A 21,063-nucleotide genomic window follows, 5' to 3' on the forward strand; every position below is an offset into this window, starting at 1 on the left:
AAAATAAGCATATCAATTGACAAATCAGCCATGGACACGAGCTGCCAACTCACAAAAGAAGAACTAGAAATGGCCAAGCAACGTGGGAAAAAAATGCCCAGCTGAATTATAAAGCAAAAAATTAAAAATATAAGATCTCACTTTTGCCTGTAAGATTGGCAAAAAATATATAAAGATTGGTGAGGCAGACAATGTCAGTTGCCTATCCATCAGTATCCTTCCTTGCCAACAAAGCCCTAAATTTGGTTATCCAGGCTTTTTCAGTTTGCTTTGTTTTTCTAGGCGCCAGCCTAGCCCCAGCCCAGTAGGGAAGAATCTTGATTAGTCTGAACCAAAATTGGTGATTCCATTCTTCTTATCAGTGATTGACTTGGGAAAGGGGATATGTTCCAATTCTGGCTAAGATATGTAAGAGAAAGCCTCCCTGGAGAAAGATAAAGAAGGCTTGAGGAACAGTTCTTAGGTTTTATAAGAAGAACTCTAGGTATTGCAATACCCACTTTATTTGACCCTAGATATTGATGCATGAGGGTGCAAGGCCTGGAGCTGCTGCAGCTCTATTGAGAACATGAGGATACCCAACTGCTGAAAACTACAGAAAAGAAAAGTAGAAAGAATCTGGTATTTTATATGATTCACTAGTTGAATTAACCTATTCTGGAATCTCCCTGTCTTGGGATACCTTGTTATATAAGGATTTTTTTAAGTCTTATTATTTAAGCTACTTTTAAATTTGGATTCTTAGTTTCTTTTCTTATTATTTTAGGATCAGGGAATACACATATAGGTTTGTTACATGGGTAAATTGCATGTTGATGGGGTTTCGTGTACAAATGATTTCATCACCCAGATGGTGAGCATAGTACCTGACAGGTAGTATCTCCCCTCAAGTAGGCCCCAGTGTCTATTGTTACCTTCTTTGTGTCCACGTATATTCAATGCTTAGCTCCCACTTATAAATGGCAACATGCAGTATTTCGTTTACTGGTTCTGTGTTAATGGATAATAGCCTCCAGCTGCATCCATGTTGTTGCAAAAATCATGATTTTGTTTTTTTATGGCTGTATAGTATTTCATGATATATATGTACTACGTTTTCTTTGTCCAGTCTGCCACTGATAGGCATCTAGAGTGAGTCCATGTCTTTGTTATTGTGAAAAGTGCTGCAATGAACATATGGGTGCACATGTCTTTTTAGTAGAACTATTTATATTCCTTTGGGTATATACTCAGTAATGGGTTTGCTGTATCAAATGGTAGTTTTGTTTTAAGTTCTTTGAGAGATCTCCAAACTGCTTCCCTGAACTAATTTACCTTCCTACCAGCAATGTATAAGTGTTTCCTTTTCTCTGCAACCTTGCCAGCATCTGCTATTTTTTGACTTTTTAATAATAGCCATTCTGACTGGTTTCAAGTGGTATCTCATTGTGGTTTTGGTTTGCATTTCTCTAGTGATTAGTGATGCGGAGCATGTGGACTAGTTGTGAGAAAAATTTCTACCTACGCAGGACTACTTAATAAGTATTTGTTGAATTAATGAATCAATTAAAGAATGAATGGCTGAGGCCTAAGAGGATGACAATGCCTAGAAGGATTATAGACTTTGGGTTGGAAAGAATCTGGGGGATAGTATAGAGTTGGAGTATATTCAAGTTTACAAAAGGAAACAATGAAAAAATGGAAACTTGAGCAGATTTTGGACTTCCCCAGACTGGTCTCCACAAACTCCCCACCCTACTTTCCTCCAAGTTAGTTGCTCCAGAGGTCCTAGTTTCCATTTGGCACCAGCTGAGCTACAAAAATTTGCAGTCATGATATTTCCCCATGGGTCCCAAGATTGGCGACTTGCCTCAAAGACACTGAAGAGAAAACGGACCTCCACCCAAGAAAATTGAGCAGGTCCTCAAGAGAATCTCCTGCTTTGTTCTTCCCTGATTGTTGCAGCAGAACGAGGTGACAGAAATCCAGCTGGGAGTGTCCGGCCCTGAGGGTTTCTTCTTTCATTGTATAAGTTATTTGTTCACACCAATTTGTTAAAAGCTGTGGATTCCACTGGTGAGATCATGAGCACATTCATTTTCTCCTCCCAGAAGAAACTTTTTCTTGTGTCATCCTCAGCATTCTCGCCAGATGAAGCATCTTTTCTGTTGTCATTACTGCGTAATTACTCCTCTTGGATTCTGCAACTTGACATGAAATATTCTCTTTCTTACTGCCATATTTAAAATTCATGTGTTAGCTAACTACTGAGAAAAAAAAAAAAGGATCTTACCTTGTGTCATAAGTCAATATAAATCCTATGAGATTAAAAATTTAGGGTTAAAAAATAAGCCACAAAAGCAGTAAGAAAAGTATAAATGAGTATTCATAACACCTTATAGTAGTGTTGTAACTTCTAAATATGGCACTAAAGGTAGAAGCCATACAGGAAAAAAAAAAAATGAATGGATTCAGCTATAAAAAAAAATTAAACTTCTGGAGTGAAAAACTGAAGACTGGGGGTCAGAAGTGAGGAGGTGATCAACTTGTCATTATGCACCTTTTCGTACTGCTTTTGTGACTATGGATTTCAAATCCACAATTTTTTAAATTTGAAATTATTTTCAAATGAAATAATCATGTGAAAAATGTAAACTTCCATAGTCAAAACAATAAAAGACAAATAATAGAGTAAAAAGGAAAATGCAACATCTATCATAGACATAGGTTACTACATTTAATATGTGAGGAGCTAATAAATATTAACAATGCCATGTAACCTTGTGTTCAGAAATGGTCTTGGCAGACAGACAAATCAAGTCAGCCCCAGTGCTCCTTCTTGCCAACTGTATGACTTGGGCCATGTTCTTTCCTTGCCTCCTTCCTTCTCTGCAAAATGAGGGAAATGTCCTCCATGGTATAATAAGAAAAATAACTGGTCTTTGTCCCAGTTGCTGGCACAGAGATCCTTAGAATCCTGGGAATTTCTTTAGTGATGAAGGTGGTTGGAGCAGTTTCTGTTCTATAAGATGACCCTTGGTGGGCTCCTAGATAGCTTTGGGATGGGGGATGTTCACCAGGGAGACTCACCCTTGATTAAAAGATTGGAATTTTCAACCCAGCCTCCAGCGAGGGGAGAGGAGCCGGGGATTGAATCAATGGCCAATACATAATGATTTAATCAATCATGAGTACATAATAAAAACCTCCGTAAAAACTCATAAACAGTGGCGTTCTGAGAGCTTCCAAGTTGGTGAACACATCCACATTTCAGGGAAGTGGCACCCCACAACTCACGTGGACAGAGGCTCCTGCCATCTGGACCCTTCCAAACCTCATTCTATGAAGGTTTGGCTGCTGAATTGTGTCCTTAAAATAAATGAGTAACAGGCCAGGCATGGTGGCTCATGCCTGTAATCCTAGCACTTTGGGAGGCCAAGGCATGTGGATCGCTTGAGCTCAGGAGTTGGAGACCAGCCTGGGCAACATGGCAAAGCCCTCCACAAAAAATTAGCTGTGCATGGTGGTGTACACCTATAGTCCCAGCTACCTGGGGAACTGAAATGGGAGGATCGCTTGATCCTCCTTGAGCCCAGGAAGCTGAGGCTACAGTGAGCCATGATCCTGTCACTGCACTCCAGCCTGGGTGACAAAGTGAGACTCTGTCTCAAAAAAATTAAAATTAAATAAACCAGTAACAGTAAATAATGTGTTTTCTTAGGGGAAATATAGAAGGAAAAAAAACTACAATATACTGTTACAAAAGTATAGGAGAGAAAAAAAAAGTTTTAAAATAATAAAGTGCTTTCCTGAGTTCTGTGAGTCATTCTAGCAGATAACCAAACCTGAGGAGAGGGGTCATGGGAACGCCAGTTTATAGCCATTGGTCAGAAGTACAGATGGCCCAGTACTTGCAACTGCCATCTAAAATGGAGGCAGTCTTATGGGACTGAGCTCTTAAACCTTAGAGTCTGACACTAACTTCCGGGAGTTAGTGTCAGAATTGAATAGGATCATAGGACTCCCAGGTGGTGTCAGAGAGTAGAAGTGGTGTTGGAAAAGACACCACATACACAGTGTCAGGAGGAAGTAAGACCCCTCCTACTTTTTCACACAGTTACTATAAGGATAAGATAACAGAATTTAGCAAACAATGGGCCCCAGTATTAGTATTATCATTGCTACTAGAAAAAAAAAAAAACCACCAATTGGAACACGAACAAAGATAATTAATAGGTAATTCACAATAGAAGAAAAGCAAATGATCAAACAGCAGCTAGGATGTTCAATGTCATCAATCATTAAAGAACTGCATCTTAAAGTTAGATACCATTTTCTACTCATCTAATAATTGCCAAATATTAAAAATAATGGCAATGCCAGGTGCCAACAAGGAGTCACTTCAATAGGAGCGTAAATGGCATACTTCCTTAATGGCAAAGAGGCCATTTGTATCAAAAGTCATGAAAACTATATGTATGTCCTTTGACCTCACTATTTTATTTCTAGGAATACATCCTAAAAAGCAGAAGAAAAACATAAATTTGCACAAATATTAGCTGCAAAGATGCTCCTTATGGCATTACTCATACCAACAAAAGGAAAAAAATTGGAAGCCATCTAAAAACCCTATATCCAGGGAAATCATTAAATAGAATATGTTTTATCTTTAGTAGAATATCATGCAGCTATGAAAACAAAAATATTTAATGACAGGAAAGATTTTCATGATATAATAGGTGATTAAGGGAGGTTATAAAATAGTTTGTACAGTATTTGAAATTGCATATATTCATATTTGTTTGATGAAATGTAAGCAAATATGTCAAAATATTCAGTGTAGGTTGTCTCTAGGTGCAAATTTACAGGAGGTTGTACTTTGCTCCTCACTTATCTGTAAATTCTAAAGTATCTACAATAAACATGCATTACTTTTGACGTGATTGTTTAAACAATAAACTTTTTAATGCAATTTTATTACCCTATTATGAAGACTGAAAATCTATCAAGAAAATTTTCTCTAAAGTAGTCTAAGAAACTAAAAAAAATTATTCTAGTGGGCCTTCTCAGCCTACTCTCAGTTATTTTATTCACTAATTCATTTATTTATTCTTCCAATCTCTACACAACCATAGTGACTGGATTATAGACACAATTCCAGTGGGATTTCTGTCCCAGTGAGCTCCCAGGTTAGTGCAAATCTGAGAACTCAGGACAATAGAGGCAGGCAGAATCAAAGAAAGTCAACTGCTGGGAGGAAAAAGGTGAACATATGGGGAAGACCACAGAGAACAGCCCAGCCTGAGCCTATTACAAGGAACAGCCAGTGTAGGAGCCAGACTGGTGGAGAAGAGCAGGTAGCAGAGGGCAGTCCAGGCAGAGGGCCCAGCTTGGACAAAAGCAAGACGACTTGAAAGTACAGGCACATGTTAATTGACATGGCCAGGACATGGGGTGACTTTAAGGGAATAGCTAAAGAAAGCTGGTTTGGTCAAGATCTGGTTTGGCATTTTTCTTAATTTGCAAAAAAAGAAGTAAGGAAGCCATGCAGAGTTCTTGCCACCCCATTCATATTTGATGATAGGGTGACCCTGATCGTTCTAAATATAGTAGACTGGCCCCTCTGCCCTGAGCTGATGGCCACAATGACTTCCACAAAAGAGCCAGGAAGCCTAAGAGGTCTGAATTTCAGTAGGAACTGGATGGGCCAGTTGTCCCCAGGGGTTCCTTCTTTCTTGTAAAGGTTAAAGGCATAAAACTTTCTCTCTTGTTAAACATTGTACACACCCCAGTGTCAGCCACTCAGCTGAAAAGAAAAAAACCACAAGTAGAATTTTTGGCAGAGCAGTATTGCATTGAATGAAGAACTGTTGCACAACACTCCTTCCTTACCCTCCCTCCTTACACAAATACACATTTTTACTTTGACGGGCGAGAAGGTCGGGGGGAGTGGGGAGATTAAAATTGGAACAAGAAATGAAAGTGGGCTGCAAGAAGAAATGTCTGAAATTTCTCAATCAAGAGGGAGAAGCATCTCCCAATAAGGACCAAACATCTGCAGATTCTTCCTGTCTGTTTCTCTTGAGGTTCATCCCTGTGGTCAGAACCCAAAGAATAACCTCCCTTGCCCTTCTGCATCTATCCTTTGACTGTCAATTATGTGCCAGGCACTGTGTCCAGCCAAGGATCTCTCCAGTAAGGACTCTGGGAAAATTCAGAGAAGAATTTCCAAAGCCTCCAGCTGCAAACAGTGGTTAGGTTACTAACCAGCACATTAACGATTCAAAAGTGATGCATGATAATCAAATCTACCCTTTACTCAGCTCTTACTATATACCAAGCATGGTGCTGGATGGTCTACAAGTTTATCTCATTTAATCCTCACAACAATGCATGCATCAGGGTCTATTATTATTGTCCCTACTTTAAGATTTAAGAAAATCTGAAGCTGGGAAACATTAATCCCAGTTTATTCAAGGCTAGTGAGTGGCAGATCTAGGATAGTTATCACCTCCCCACCTCTGCTACCCCCCCTCCTCCATTCCAATCTGTTTTCTGGTCTGACTGAGCAATTTGTATTTTCCTGAAGGGACCAGGCATCCACTTCCTCTGAACCTTTGTTCAGGATATGGTTCTCACTCAGAGAGCCCTGCCCCTCTTCCCCCTGATTAGCTGGCAGTCACCCCTATCTCTTACCCATCAGCTCAACTGTAACTTCCTCCAGGAAACCCTCCTAGACCTCAAAGGCTTCAGATTACATTACATTCAGCACAGGGATCCCCTTGTCCTTCTCTGAAAGTAAAACAACCATGCTTATCTCTAGGCTTTTTGGACATGGTTTCCCTTCCACTTAAAATGATCTTCATTCACATGTACACACATGCACACACATATATACACACTTGTTCACATGTATGCACATAAACACCTCTTTCCTCTAATCCCACTCATCCTTCAGGTAGCATAAAAGTCAACAACTCTGAGAATCCTGGTCTGAACCATTCCCACAGCCCACCCCCTCAAGACGGAGGTGCCTCTGCTCCTCAGTCCTGCAGGACACAATGCTTGCTGTGAATCATACTCTTCACACCGTTTTGTCATTGTTTCCATGGCACAATTAAACTTTAGGGGAGCAAATGCCTCTTGCCTCAGAGCCAAGCACATAATAAGTACTCAATAACTATTTTTTTAATAAATGAATGCTTACCCTGCCTACTTCCTTCTTGTCTGTGCCACTCAAATGTGGAAATAATTACGTGCCCCAATGTCTTGACTTGGCTTTGGTTGATATTTTCATTGTAACCAGAGATCCCATGCTTCTATGACAAGAAATGAAGAATCCTGGAAGAATAAAAACAAATCCTTGCTATACGTGTTTTTGAGAACAAACCACATTGGGGTATGTAATATCATTTTTCCAAAGGTAAGAAGTAACTTGGAGTTGGGGAGGGGAAGCCATTAGTTAAGAGGAGGAAAGACTTTACTGAAAATCAAGGCTCTCATCCTACATCCAAACATTATGAAAATGAGTCAATTATTTGTAAGGAACTCTCACAAGATATACTTTCTTTTGTTTAAAGTGACATTTATTTAATTTAAGAGGTCTATATTCAGATAGGTCATTCCTACCTCTATTCTTATCTACTCCATTCCATTCCCGAAGCCTCATTTTGGTAAAAACTTACATAACTTCCTTTAGTATCTGTCCAGTGTTTCTTTAATGTAAATATAAGCATAAATTTATTTGTTGGTTCCCACCCAAACTCTTTTTTTTTTTTCTTTTCTCAACTTTTATTTTAGGTTCAGGGGGTACATGTCCAGATGTGCTGTGGGTAAACTGTGTGTCGCCGGGGTTTGATATACAAATGATTTCATCACCCACGTAGTGCGCATGGTATCCAATAGGTGGTATCCCTCATCAAGTAGGTCCCTGTGTCTATTGTTCCCTTCTTTTTTTCCTTGTTCACAAAATACTTTATTATCTAGTGGTGCATACTGAGAACATACAGAAATCTGCATGGCCCACTTCACATGCAGTAGAACAATCTTCACTTTACAAGAAGTGAGTGTCAACTGTTTTATGCAATAGACAACACTTTAAAGTCACATTCTTAAAGAAAAGCTTCATTTACAAAAGAAATAAAAAGTAAAGCAGCAATTACTGCTTTTAAAAAGTAGCTGCTTTGTTCAAGAGTGGAAGGTTTATGCTTGTATTGAAAGACAACATGATCACAGATAATGAAAACAATGAACACATGAAAACGCTTTTACCATAAAGCAGTACACTTTCAAAATGAGATACACATAGTTAAAAATTTCATTACGCTGTCTATCTAACCTTTAAATATGAGGACTTTCAGAATTAGGCCTCAACATTTGTAATTAGTAAATGAAAACTATGCAGCGTTTCTATGTCACTAGGAACTGTATTTTACAAAATGTATATAAAGTCTATAGCAAGTTGATTTTTAAAAAGCAAAGTTAATAAGAAACAGTACACTGAAGGCGCTCTATCCATTAAGCGCGTTCTCTTCCAATTTTAAATGTGATGAACAGAACAAAAATTGTAACTATGCCACAGTTGCAATGCCAAAAAAAAAAAAAGATCAATTATCACACACGCAAGTAATTCTGCCACAAAGCTAACATTCCCCATTTGTCAGTTGTTCCAATAAAATGACATCTTAAAACACCAGAGCTGTCAATGGTGTAGCTTACCTTCAGTGTACTGAATGCGGTACACAACCTGCTTTTTCTTTTTTTTTTTTTTCTTAGTTTTACTTTACTTGAAGTCTGGGATATATGTGCAGAACGTGCAGGTTTGTTACATAGGTATACATGTGCCATGGTAGTTTGCTGCACCTATCAACCTATCATCTAGGTTTTAAGCCCTGCATGCATTAGGTGTTTGTCCTAATGCTCTCCCTCCCTTTGTCCCCTACCCCAACAGCCCCGGTGTGTGATGTTCCCCTCCCTGTGTCCATGTGTTCTCATTGTTTAACTCCCACTTATGAGTGAGAACATGCGGTGTTTGGTTTTCTGTTCCTGTGTTATTTTGCTGAGAATGATGGCTTCCAGCTTCATCCATGTCCCTGCAAAGGACAAGAACTCATTCTTTTTTATGGCTGCATAGTATTCTGTGGTATATATGTGCCACATTTTCTTTAAGGAGACCATCCCTGCAGGCAGGCTCAAGAAGGAACAGACCCCTTTCGGCACTGAATACATCAACGGCATGCTGCACCTAGGAAAACATGAATATAAACAGCATTTATGCTGGCCATTTTATCTGAAGACCAAAATGAAGCCAAGTCTGCTAAAAACAAATCAACCACCCAATATTACTACTCGTTTTATAACAGATGCTTTTGTCTTTCATGTGAACTGCAACCATAATCATTAGCACTGTAATTTTCTTCAGTCTTGGCAATTTAAAACAGTTCTGTGGTGAAATTTCACATAAGACACAAAACAGATTAACTAACATTTCTAAAAGAAATTCAAATATATCATGCTTCCTCAAATCTGCTGGAGAAATATTTATAAGTTTGTATTCATTAATAAAGTGCTGTGAAATTTCTTCAGTCCCTGTATTTACTCAAACCCTTGGAGTTTCTTCATCTTGCTTAAATTTTGTCCTGGATGAAGGCATGCTGTAGGGCCTGGTTGATGCTAATTCATTTAGCTAGGCCCAACATTAGAATCTGGTCCAACAAGTCCTTTAGCTGGTATACTTTTTTACATCAGTCTTCAGGAAGTGTCTGGCACCCAATCAAGTCAGCCAATAGGTCCTTAGTTGGATTAATGGTGCTCATAACAATAACTTTCTCCCTGTCTGTTACTTTATCAACTTCTATGTACATGAAGTTGAGATTTTGATCAAAATGCTGATCTTTGAATGCACCTTTTGAATCATCGTATTTGGCATCTTTCCTTTGAGATTCATCACAAGCTTCAATATACAGTTATTAGTTTTGCCAGGAAATAAAATTTTTCCAGTATAGAGTCCATTTAAGGTGCAACCTACTGACCACATATGTATACCATAGTCACAGCTTTTACCTATAATGATTTCAACAGCACGATAAAATCTACTGACAAGATAAGGTATAACGTCATTATCCGCAACATGTGAAGCCAACCCCAGAGCACAAACTTTAAAATAGTTTCTGATGATTAACCAGGATATTGTCTGGCTTGTTGTCTACATGTAGGATATCGCATATTTTGAGGAATTTCAATGCCAGGAAAAACTGCTGACTATGGGATCTTACAGCTTTAATATGAAAACCAGTATCTTTATCATATTTTTTAACACCTCTTGTAAGTTTATACTGAGAGGCTCGAATATGAGACAGAGATATTTGTGATAGAAGCACCTGAAGAGTCGCAGACAATGAAGTTTGTCATCAGGATCGGCATCAAATTCTTTCAAGAACTCTAGTTCTTTTAAACCAGTCTTTTGCATGAGCTCATTGTTTCTGATGACCTTGACAGCCACTTCTTGGCTGGCTCTTGCATTATCTCTGGCTCATAAAACATTACTGTATATACCTTGCCCAGTGTAGCCATACACATTGTAACATTTATCTAGGACTTCACCTATGTTCACATGATAATAGCCTTCTGAATCAGTCCAGTTATCTCTGAGGTTGGGATTCTTTTTGAATCTTATCCATTGCCAGCAGCCCAGAGACAAGCACTATCAAAATCATCAGCAAACATATCATCAGATTCTGTAAAACATATCAAGTACTAACAACTTCTTCTGAGATGAACCATTATTCTGTTCAACTGTCATTAGATTATGCTTGGCTTTCACTGAGGCCTCAAATGTATCAACATTTTCCCATTCATACTCTTTAACAACAGCAGCTACTCGCTCCAGAAGGATAGGTGATCATGTTTTCGTACTGCTCTGGGGGATGCTTGGTTCAGATGACACGGACATATTGCTATCTTCAGCAAGATATTTATATTTCTGAACAATTGCCTGCCTTTGGATTCTTCTCTGTTCTATTAGGGCTTCTTCATCTTCTTCCTCCACATCAAAATCTTCAAGGTTATCATCAGACAAATATTTCTGTTCAACTTTCATTTCTTCAGAAACACTTCCTTTAAATTTATCTTCCTTTACTTTGCTTCTGCTCCTTCATCTATGACCACCCCATGACTGAGACCACCTTTTCAAGCATGATCTGCTCCTCCAACCTCTGTCCCTTTCCCAAGGAGACCTGCATCTTCTTCTTGGAGACCCAACTTTTTGTGCTACGTCTGAGTGGGGAATGAGACTTCCTTTTAATGGGAGATCTACTTCTTCTTCGAATTGGAGACCACCTATTAATGGGGCTGGCATCTTTTGATCTTTCATATCTATTGAGGATATCATCTCAAGGTCATGTTCTTGAAGAAGAAAGTTGTCCTCTCTCTGGTTCTCTTCATTTTCCTTCTAAGGATCGGCTCAGCTGTTCCACCAGGAGACAGTGTTCAAGAGGGAGATTTGCTCTGCTTAGATCTTCTATCATTTAAAAGTGGAGACCTACTTCTTCTTGATTTATCACGTGGTTTTGGAGACAAACTTCTTTTAGGACTACAACTAGGTCTTCTACTGGGTGACCTATTTTCTTTCTCAGATGAAGTATCTTTTTTTAATTGGGTTCTTTTCTTTACCAGCTTCAGACTGTTTCCATTTTCTCTTTCTGGACTGTGACCTTCTGTCTTTGGATTTACCTCTTAAATCAACTGGGGATCTCGATTTTTTACCTTGATCGTGACTTCTACTTTCATTTACAATTGGGGATTTGTCTTGTTTTTTTATTTACTCTTATCTTCAGTTTTAACCTTATCATCAGCAGGAGATCTGGCCTTACCAATTTTCTCTTAAGATCACCTTCTAAGGGTAGGGGATTTTAATTCTCTTGCTTGATTTTGAGACTTACTTCTTTTGATTGGCTTTTAGACTTTTTCCTCTCCTTTGACTTGCTCCTAGTTGTTTTCTGTTTAACTATTTCAATACCCCCCTTACTTTTCTTCTTATCAGACCTACATCTACTCCGTTCTTTGGATCTGCTTTTACTTCGTTTTTTGTAGTACTTTTATTGTCCACAGTTCAAGTTTCCCCTTTGTACTTGAAGATCTAGTACTAGATCTATTTCCATTTCTTGCCTTTCATGAATCTCCCCCTCTTCTTCAGAGCCAGACTCACAATCTTGTAAAATGAACCCCATACCAGATTGGACCTTTCCTTCCATTAACTCACTATCAAGTTCAGCCTTAATCAAGGCTCTCTGTTTTTCCAAGTCTTCTAGCAAAGCTAAATCATCAAGTTTAGTTCTTTTTGCTGGAGACATACCCTCTTTATCAGAAGCATCCGTAACCTCTTTTCTTTTGTGTTTCTTGCATTTATGCTTATGCTTATGTTTTTTATCCTTGTCTTCTGAGGAATGTTTATGTTTCTTATGTTTACTTCTGTGTTTATACTTTTTTTACTTATTTTGTTCTTATTTTGAGATTGGTCTTCTGATACTTCTCCATTTTCTTCATGTATACTCTTTTCAGAATTATCAGCATCTTCCATCTCCGGCTGTTCCCGCAGCGTCTGGGTCTCCGCCGGGGCCATCTTGAACTTCCTGACTCTGCCGCCACTGTGATGGTGGCTTCCTGGACCGTGAAAGGCAGTGGAAATGGAAGAAGGAAAAGAGCTGCTGCACATGTGCCTCTTGTTCCCTTTTTAGTGTTCATGTGTACTCAATGTTTAGCTCCCACTTTTGAATGAGAACAGGCAGTATTTGGTTTTCTGTTCTGCATTAATTCACTTAGGATCATAGCTTCCAGCTGCATCCATGTTGCTGCAAAGACCATGATTTTGTTTTTTATGGCTTCATAGTATTCCATGGTGTATATGCACTACATTTTCTTTATCCAATCTAGGTTGAGTCCATGTCTTTGCTATTGTGAATAGTATTGCAATAAATATACGGGTGCATGTGTCTTTTTGGTAGAATGATTTATTTTCCTTTGGGTATATACCCAGTAATAGGATTGTTGGGTCAAATGGTAGTTCTTAGTTCTTTGAGAAATCTCGAAACTGCTTTCCACAGTGACTGAATTAATTTGCATTCCCACCAGCAGGGTATAATTGTTCCCTTTTCTCCTCAACCTTGCTAACATTGTTGTTTCTTGACTTTTTAATACTCGTCATTCTGACTGGTGTGAGATGGTATCTCATTGTGGTTTTGATTTGCATTTCTCTAATGATCAATGTTGTTGAGCATTTGTTCATATACTTGTTGCCACATGTATGTCTTCTTTTGAGAAGTGTCTGTTCATGTCCTTTGCCCATTTTTTAAAGAGGTTGCTTGTTCTTCACTTGTTGATTTAAGTTCCTTATAGACTCTGAATATTAGACTTTGTCAGATGCATACTTTGCGAATGTTTTCTCCCATTTTGTAGGTTGACTGTTTATTCTGTTGATAGTTTATTTTGCTGTGCAGAAGCTCTTTAGTTTAATTTGACCTCACTTGTCTGTATTTGCTTTTGTTGGAGCTGCCTTTGGAGACTTCATCATGAAATCTTTGTCAAGGCCTATGTCCAGAATAGTAATTTTTAGGTTTTCTTTTACGGTCTTTATAATTTTAGGTCTTATATTTAAGTCTCTAATCTATTTCAAGTTGATATTTATGTATGTGGTAAAAGGAAGGAGCTTGGTTTCAATCTTCTGCATATGGCTAGCCAGTTATCACAGCACCATTTAATCAATAGAGAGTCCTTTCCCATTGCTTGTTGTTGTCGGCTTTCCCAAAGATCAGATGGTTGTAGATGTGTAGCTTTATTTCTGGGTTCTCTAACCTGTTTTATTCGTCTATGTGTCTGTTTTTATAACAGTTCTATGCTGTTTTGCTTACTGTAACCTTGTAGTATAAAGTCGGGTAGTGTGATGCCTCCAGCTTTGTTTTTTTACTTACGATTGCTTTGACTATTCAGGCTTTTATTATTCCATATAAATCTTAGAATTGTTTTTTCTAATTCTGTGAAAAATGATTTGGTAGTTTGATACAAATAGCATTGAATCTGTATATTGCTTTAGGATGTATGGCTATGGTTTTTTGGTTTTTGTTTTTTGTTTTTTGAGACATAGTCTTGCTCTATCACCAGGCTGGAGTGCAGAGACACAACCTCGGCTCACTGCAACCTCCACCTCCTGAGTTCAAGAGGTTCTCCTGTCTCAGCCTCTCAAGGAGTTGGGATTACAGGTGTGTGCCACCACCCCCAGCTAATTTTTTGTATTTTTAGTAGAGAGGGGGTTTCACCATGTTAGCCAGGATGGTTTCAATTTCCTGATCTCGTGATCCACCCGCCTCGGCCTCCCAAAGTGCTGGGATTACAGGCATGTGCCACCCTGCCCAGCCGGCCATTTTAACATTGATTCTTCCTATCTATGAGCACGAACCATTTCTTCATTTGTTTGTGTCATCTCTGATTTCTTTCAGTGGTGTTATGTAATTCTTGTAGGATATTTCACCTCCTTCTTTTAGCTGTATTCCCAGGTATTATTCTTTTGTGGCTATTGTGAATGGGATTGCATTTTTTATTTGACTCTCAGGTTGGACATTATTTGTGTATAGAAATGCTACTGATTTTTGTGCATTGATTTTGTATCCTGAAACTTCAGTGAAGTTGTTTATCCATTCCAGGAGCCTTTGGGCAGAGGCTATAGGGTTTTATAGGTATAATAGCATCTGTGAAGAGAAATAGTTTGACTTCCTCTCTTCCTATTTGGATGACTTTTATTTCGTTCTCTTGCCTGATTTCTCTGGCTGGGACTTCTAGTACTATGTAAATAGGAATGGTGAAAGTGGGCATCCTTGTCTTGTTCTAGTTCTCAAGGAGAATGCTTCCAGTTATTGCCCATTCAGTAGGATGTTGGCTGTGGGTTTGTCATAGATGGCTTTTTTTCTTTTGAGATATGTTTCTTCCATTTTTAGTTTGTCGAGGAATTTTAGTATGAAGAGATGTTGAATTTTATCAAAAGCCTTGTTGTTTTTAGCCTTGTTTATATAATGAATCACATTTAGTGATTTGCATATGTTAAACCCAACTTGCATCCCAGGAATAAAGCCTACTTGTTTGTGGCCAATTAGCTGTTTGATGTGCTTCTAGATTTGGTTTGCTAGTATTTTGTTGAGGATTGCTGCATCTATGATCATCAGGAATACTGGCCTTAAGTTTTCTTTTTTTATCTTGTCTCTGCCAGGTTTTGGTATCAGAATGATGCTGGTCTCAGAGAATGAGTTATGGAGGAGTCCCTTTACTTCAACTTTTTTGGAATAATTTCAGTAGGGTTCATACCAGTTCTTCTTTGTACATCTAGTAGTATTTGGCTGTGAATCCATCTAGTCCAAGGCTTTTTCTGGCTGGTAGGATTTTTTTTTAATTACTTATTCCATTTCAGAACTTATTATTGGTCTGTTCAGGATTTCAATTTCCTCCTGGTTCTATCTCGGGAGGTTGCATGTTTTCAGGAATTTACCCATTCATTTTTCTTTATTTTTGTCTGCCTGCATTGATTCAAAGGAACAGTCTTTGAGCTCTGAGATTATTCCCTCAGCTTGCTCTGTCATTAATGCTTCCAATTGCATTATGAAATTACTGTAATGAATTTTTAATTTTCTGAAATTCAGTTTGGTTCTTTCTTCAAGTGGCTACGTCACGTTTCAACTGTTGGACTGTTTTACTTGGATTCAGTTTCAACTTTCTCTTCTATCTCATTGAGCTTCCTTGTTATCCGGATTCTGAATTATATGTCTGTCATTTAGCCATTCCACTCTGGTTAAGAACCATTGCTGGGGAGCCAGTGCAGTCATCTGGAGGTAAGAAGACACTGGCTTTTAGAATTGCCATAATTCTTGCACTAGTTCTTTCTCATCTGTATGGGCTGATGTTCCTTTAATCTTTGAAGTTGTTGTCCTTTGAATGGGTCTTTTTGCTTGTATATTCTTTGATGTCCTTAAGGGTTTTATTGTGGCATAAGTTGGGTCTAATCAATTGGCTTCATTTCTGGATGCTTTCAGGAGGCCAAGGCTCTGCTCAACACTCCTGAGCTTCATGCTCTCATCCTGAGGAGCTGGCAACAAGCCTACAGCTTTGCTCTCTGGCCCCTCTAGGTCAAGCACCTGTTGCATTGGAGAAGCTGAGGTGTTCCCAGTGTGCTAGCAACAACATTCAGATGGGGGCTGCCAACAAAAGTGCTGTGACAGGATGGTGGTGGGTACACAAGAGAGTACACTGTGACAGGGGAGCCATGGATGACAGGGGAGCCATGGGCAGCAGGGCAGCAGGGAGCTGCCAGCAAGTGCACACCAACAGGGCAGCAGGAGGCCATGGGTGAGCAGGGGGACTACATATGTGTGCATGCTGGCTGGGCAGCAGTGGGGCTGTGGCAACATGGCTGGGAAGAGTCTACAGGTTGGTATGTACTAGTGGGAATCTCTGCAAAAGTATTCCATTGGGAAGGAGGGGGCTGCCAGTGAAAGAGATTTGATGGTGGCTGCTGGCAAGCATTTCAGTGGAGCAGCTAAGGTTGTGCTGCAAGTGGGTGTAGCCAGGCAGGGACCCTAGGAGAGGCTGGCAGATGGGACGTTCATTTGAGACTGGCCCCATCCCACAGGAAAGATAGCCCTGCTGTCTCCAGATCCAGCAACTAACAAAGGCTAAAGTCACCTAGAGGAATATGGGTGCTCATGGGATGGGTGACCATGGCTTGGGATGGGTGCTCATGGCTGTGTGCTCCACTGCAGCCTTTCCCATGCCAACCCTCTGGGCTCCACACAGACAGGAGTTCTGTCTCTGCTAATTCTCTGGACAGTTCTCCCTGCCAACTCAAATGTCTGTAAGGGTTGTGGGTGTCTTGTAGCTAAGATCCCAAGGTCTGTGGCAAGAGTGGGCCTCTTCATGCCTATTTCATTCACCCTTCCCCTAGGAGCCCCTCAGGGCCAAGAACAGTTCCAGTGGTCAGCAACCCTGTGCAGGTTTCCCACCTTCCTCCCCTTTCAGCCCCAGGGCTTGCATCTTCCCTGTATCCACTCTCAATTCCTTCTTTTCAAAGATCTGTTTGGAGTATGCCAGTCTGCTTGATGTTCTGGTTGCTCTTGGTGGGAGAAGCTCTTCCTGGCTGTGTCTAGTTGGCCATCTTGGCTCTTCTCCCTGAAATACTCTTTCAACGCTAATGGTTCATATTTGATATAATCTTTACCTTGAAACGAAGATGTTTCCTTTTTTGTTTGCATTGGGAAATTGTATTTACTGCCTGTTGTGGTTTCAATGAGCTCTCCAAAGTTCATGTGTGGGAAACTTTATTCCTAAACCAACCGTGTTAAGAGGCAGGACCTTTAAGAGGTGAGTAGGTCATGAGGGCTCTGCCTCATTAATGGATTAGGGCTGTTATCATGGGAGTGATTTCTTATAAAAAGATGTTTTCAGCCCCCTTCCCTCTCTCTCTTATCGTCCATCACATGATGCTACAAGAAGGCCCTTACCAGATGCCAGCACCTTGATCTTAGACTTTCCACCCTCAAGAAATGTGAGGAAATAAATTTCTTTCCCTGAAAAATTACTCAGTTTTGAGTATTTGACACAGAATAGCAGCACAAAACAGACTAAGAACTCGCCTTATATTTGTTATGAGAAATTAAACTTATTTATCATGCTTATAATAGTTAACCCATTGACTTAAAATCTCATACATCTTCATGCATTTAATCCAAGTAACAACTGAAATGGTACAAGGTCCCTTGGGATTAGGAGAATATATTTGTAAGTTTATCCCCCATTATATAGTTTATACAATTAAAAATAGAGTTTTATATAAGATTCATTTTAAAATCCAATGCAAGTGAAAATCAACAATGATAAGTCATGTTAATAGCATGTACCCTTGATATAATATACTAAAAACGAACCTCTGTGGTCTTCGCCCCCCAAACGCATAACTCCAGTCTAATAATGAGAAAAACATCAAACTCCAATTTAGGGAATTTTACAAATTACCTGAACAGTATGCCTCAAAATTGCCAAAGTCATTGGGGGGGAAAAAAAAACGTCTGAGAAACAGTCACAACCAAGAGGAGCCTATGGGACATGACAACTAAATGTAATATGATATCCTGGATGGGATCTTGGAACAGAAAAAGGATATTAGGTTAAAACTATGGAAATCTGAATGTAATTTAGATCTTCCCCACAATCCTAGTTGAACCAGCTTAGTTCAACCAATAGTCAGCCTACTCCTAGACATGTGATAAAGTTCATCCAAGATAAACATAGCTACATAACTGACTCATAGCTGTCCACAAACACATCAGCGAGCCCAGCCAAGACCAAGTCTAGTCCAGATCATCTGAATCCCACTGAATCCTAAGTTAAATAAATATTTTGTGGTTGTTTCTTACACAGTATTTTTGTGGCAATCTACAGTGGATTGCCCAACTGGAACACGATTATTGGTACATCCTAACAGGAAAAAGATATTTTGGTGAAGAAGAAAGAGGGGGAAAATTCCAGGAGATATGGAGGTTTATGTACTCCAAAAATCTAGTATACTCACTAAACTCTAGTATAGTGATTAAGCATGTTGAGCTCTTGCGTAAGACTACTTGGGTTCAACTCACCATCAACTACTTGGTTCTGTGACCTTGAGCAAGTGACCTGAATAACTCCTTTATATGTAAAATGGTGATAACAATAGTACATATCTCCTGTGTACAGAACTGTAAAGTTCAAAAGAGTTGTAAGTATAAATTTATTACAACAGTGTCTGGTACATATAGTACATACTCATTAATGTTATCTAGCAGTAGTGATACTAGCAGTAGTAATAAAGTAGTAGTGGTATCCTCAAGTGAATCTGTCTACCCAGAATGTCCTTTCCACACTTCTTTACCTGAATAATTTCTAATCCTCATTAAAACTCTTGTTATCTCCCCCAAGGAGACTTTCCTTTATATCTTTCCTTTGGATTTGCATAGAACCCAGTACTTTTCCCTTTCCCTGTAGCTTGGGACATAATTTTGAAATTTTCTTTCTATGTATTTGCCTTTTCCTCTAGACTTTAAGTTTCTTGAGGATACATTCTATACCTTGTTGTTATCTTTGTAACCCAAATGTGAGCTTCATGCCACAAGCATATGCCCCTTAAGATCTAGACAAGATAAAAAATGAACAGCTAAATAAAATGTGATCAACGGACCAAGATGGCCAATTAGAAGCAGCTGCAGTACATGGCACTAACGAAGAGGAATAAAAGTAGCAAGTGAATTCAGCACCACCAACTGAGATATCCAGTTTCTTGTACTGGGACTGACTAAGCAAACAACTCAACCCACAGATAATGAAGAAAACCAGGGTGGGGCAATGGCCCAGCCAGAAGCTGCATGGAGCGAAAGGAACCCCCACCCCCAACCAAGAGAAGCAGTGAGTAATTGTGTGACCCTGCCTGAGAAACCACAATTCTCACACAGAACTTTGCAACTTGTGAATCAGCAGATCCCCTCGTGAGCCCATGCCACCAGGGCCTTAGGTCTGACACACAACGCTGTGTGGAGTCTTAGCAAAGCAGCTGCTCAGGCATGCACAGAGACCTAGGAGTGTTACATACTCCAGCCCTAGGATCCTGAGCAAGGCAGGATACCTGTTCATACCCCTAGGAAGGGGGCTGAATCCAGGGAGCCAAGCAGCATCATTCTGCAGGTCCCTCTTCCATGGCACCTCATACTGGCTTGGAATTCCAGCCAGCCAACAGCAACAGGTTGGAGTCTGCCTGAGACAGGACCAAGTTCCTGAGGGGAGGGGCAGCCCATCTCTGTGGTTCAGTCACCTCAGCCATTCCCGCCTCCTGGCTGTGGAGAATCCAAACGGTCTAGACAAGGAAGGGTCCCCCTATGACACAGCACAACTGTTTTGCCAGATCGTGGCTAGACTACTTCTTTAAACAGGGCCCCAATCCATTCCTCCTCACTGGGTGGGACCTCCTTGTGGGGGTTTCAGCCACTCCAACCAGGGTTATGCAGACACAGCTCTGATCTCTCCCTGGGATGGAGCTCCCAGGGGAGGGGCAGCCACCGTCTCTGTCGTTCAGGCAACTCAGCCATTTCAGTCTGCCAGCTTTTGAGAGTCCAAATCGTCCAGACAAGGAAAGGTCCGCCTCAGTGCAGCACATCTGCTCTACCAAAAAGCAGCCAGACTGCTTCTTTAAATGGATCACTGATCCTGTTCCTCCTGACTGGATGAGACCTCCCAACAGGATTCTCCAGCCACCTCCTACAGGTACATTCAGGCTGGCAACAGGTCAATTCCACCCTGGGACAGAGCTTTCAGAGGAAGGAGCAGGTTGCCATCATTGCTGTTTCACAGCCTTCACTGATGATACCTCCAGGTACAAAAAACACTGAGGCAACTAGGGTCTGGAGCGGATCCCCAGCAAACCACAGCCACCCTATAGAAGAGTGGCCTGACTGAAAAAAAAAAAAAAAAACGAAAACAACAACATCAACAAAAATGACCCCACAAAAACCCCATTCAAAGGTCAGCAACCTCAAAAACCTAAGGTAGATAAGCCCACAAACATGTGGAAGATTCAACACAAAAATGCTGAAAACTCAAAAAGCCAGAGTACCTCTTCTCTGCCACATGACCACAACACCTCTCCAGCAAGAGCACAGAACTAGATAGAGGCTGAGATGGCTGAATTGAGAGAAGTAGGCTTCAGAAGGTGGGTAATAATGAACTTCAATTAGCTAAAGAAACATGTTGTAACCCTGTGCAAAGAAGCTAGGAATCATGATAAAATAATACAGGAGCTGATAGCTGGAATAGCCAGTTTAGAGAGGAACATAACTGACCTGATGGAGCTGAAAAACACAAAAAGAGAATTTCACAACCTACAACCAATTGGCATACCTGAAAGAGATGGGGAGAATGGAATCAAATTGGAAAACATACTTCAGAATATCATCCTGGAGAACTTCCCCAACCTAGCAAGACAGGCCAACATTCAAATTCAGGAAATGCAAAGAATCCCAGTAAAATACT

The 21,063-nt window shown here is 40.0% G+C and overlaps 1 long non-coding RNA gene and 1 pseudogene across 2 annotated transcripts in view; both read right to left on the reverse strand.

Moving 5' to 3' along the window:
• Positions 1-667: 667 nt before the first annotated feature.
• Positions 668-21,063, reverse strand: part of LOC126938012 (uncharacterized) — a 30,481-nt gene continuing 10,085 nt past the window's right edge. Inside the window, exons 2-3 of the long non-coding RNA XR_007719930.1 lie at positions 7,236-7,320; positions 668-2,212 (exon numbers count right to left, since the gene is read on the reverse strand). This is a non-coding gene — a long non-coding RNA (uncharacterized LOC126938012). The remainder of the gene's footprint in view (positions 2,213-7,235; positions 7,321-21,063) is intronic.
• On the reverse strand, positions 9,546-12,598 carry LOC126938011 (serine/threonine-protein kinase PRP4 homolog; annotated as a pseudogene). The gene has a single exon (XR_007719929.1). The product of XR_007719929.1 is annotated as a serine/threonine-protein kinase PRP4 homolog (transcript).

The sequence above is a fragment of the Macaca thibetana genome, chromosome 15, assembly GCF_024542745.1.
Source record: "Macaca thibetana thibetana isolate TM-01 chromosome 15, ASM2454274v1, whole genome shotgun sequence".
In the NCBI taxonomy this organism is placed as follows: Eukaryota; Metazoa; Chordata; class Mammalia; order Primates; family Cercopithecidae; genus Macaca; species Macaca thibetana.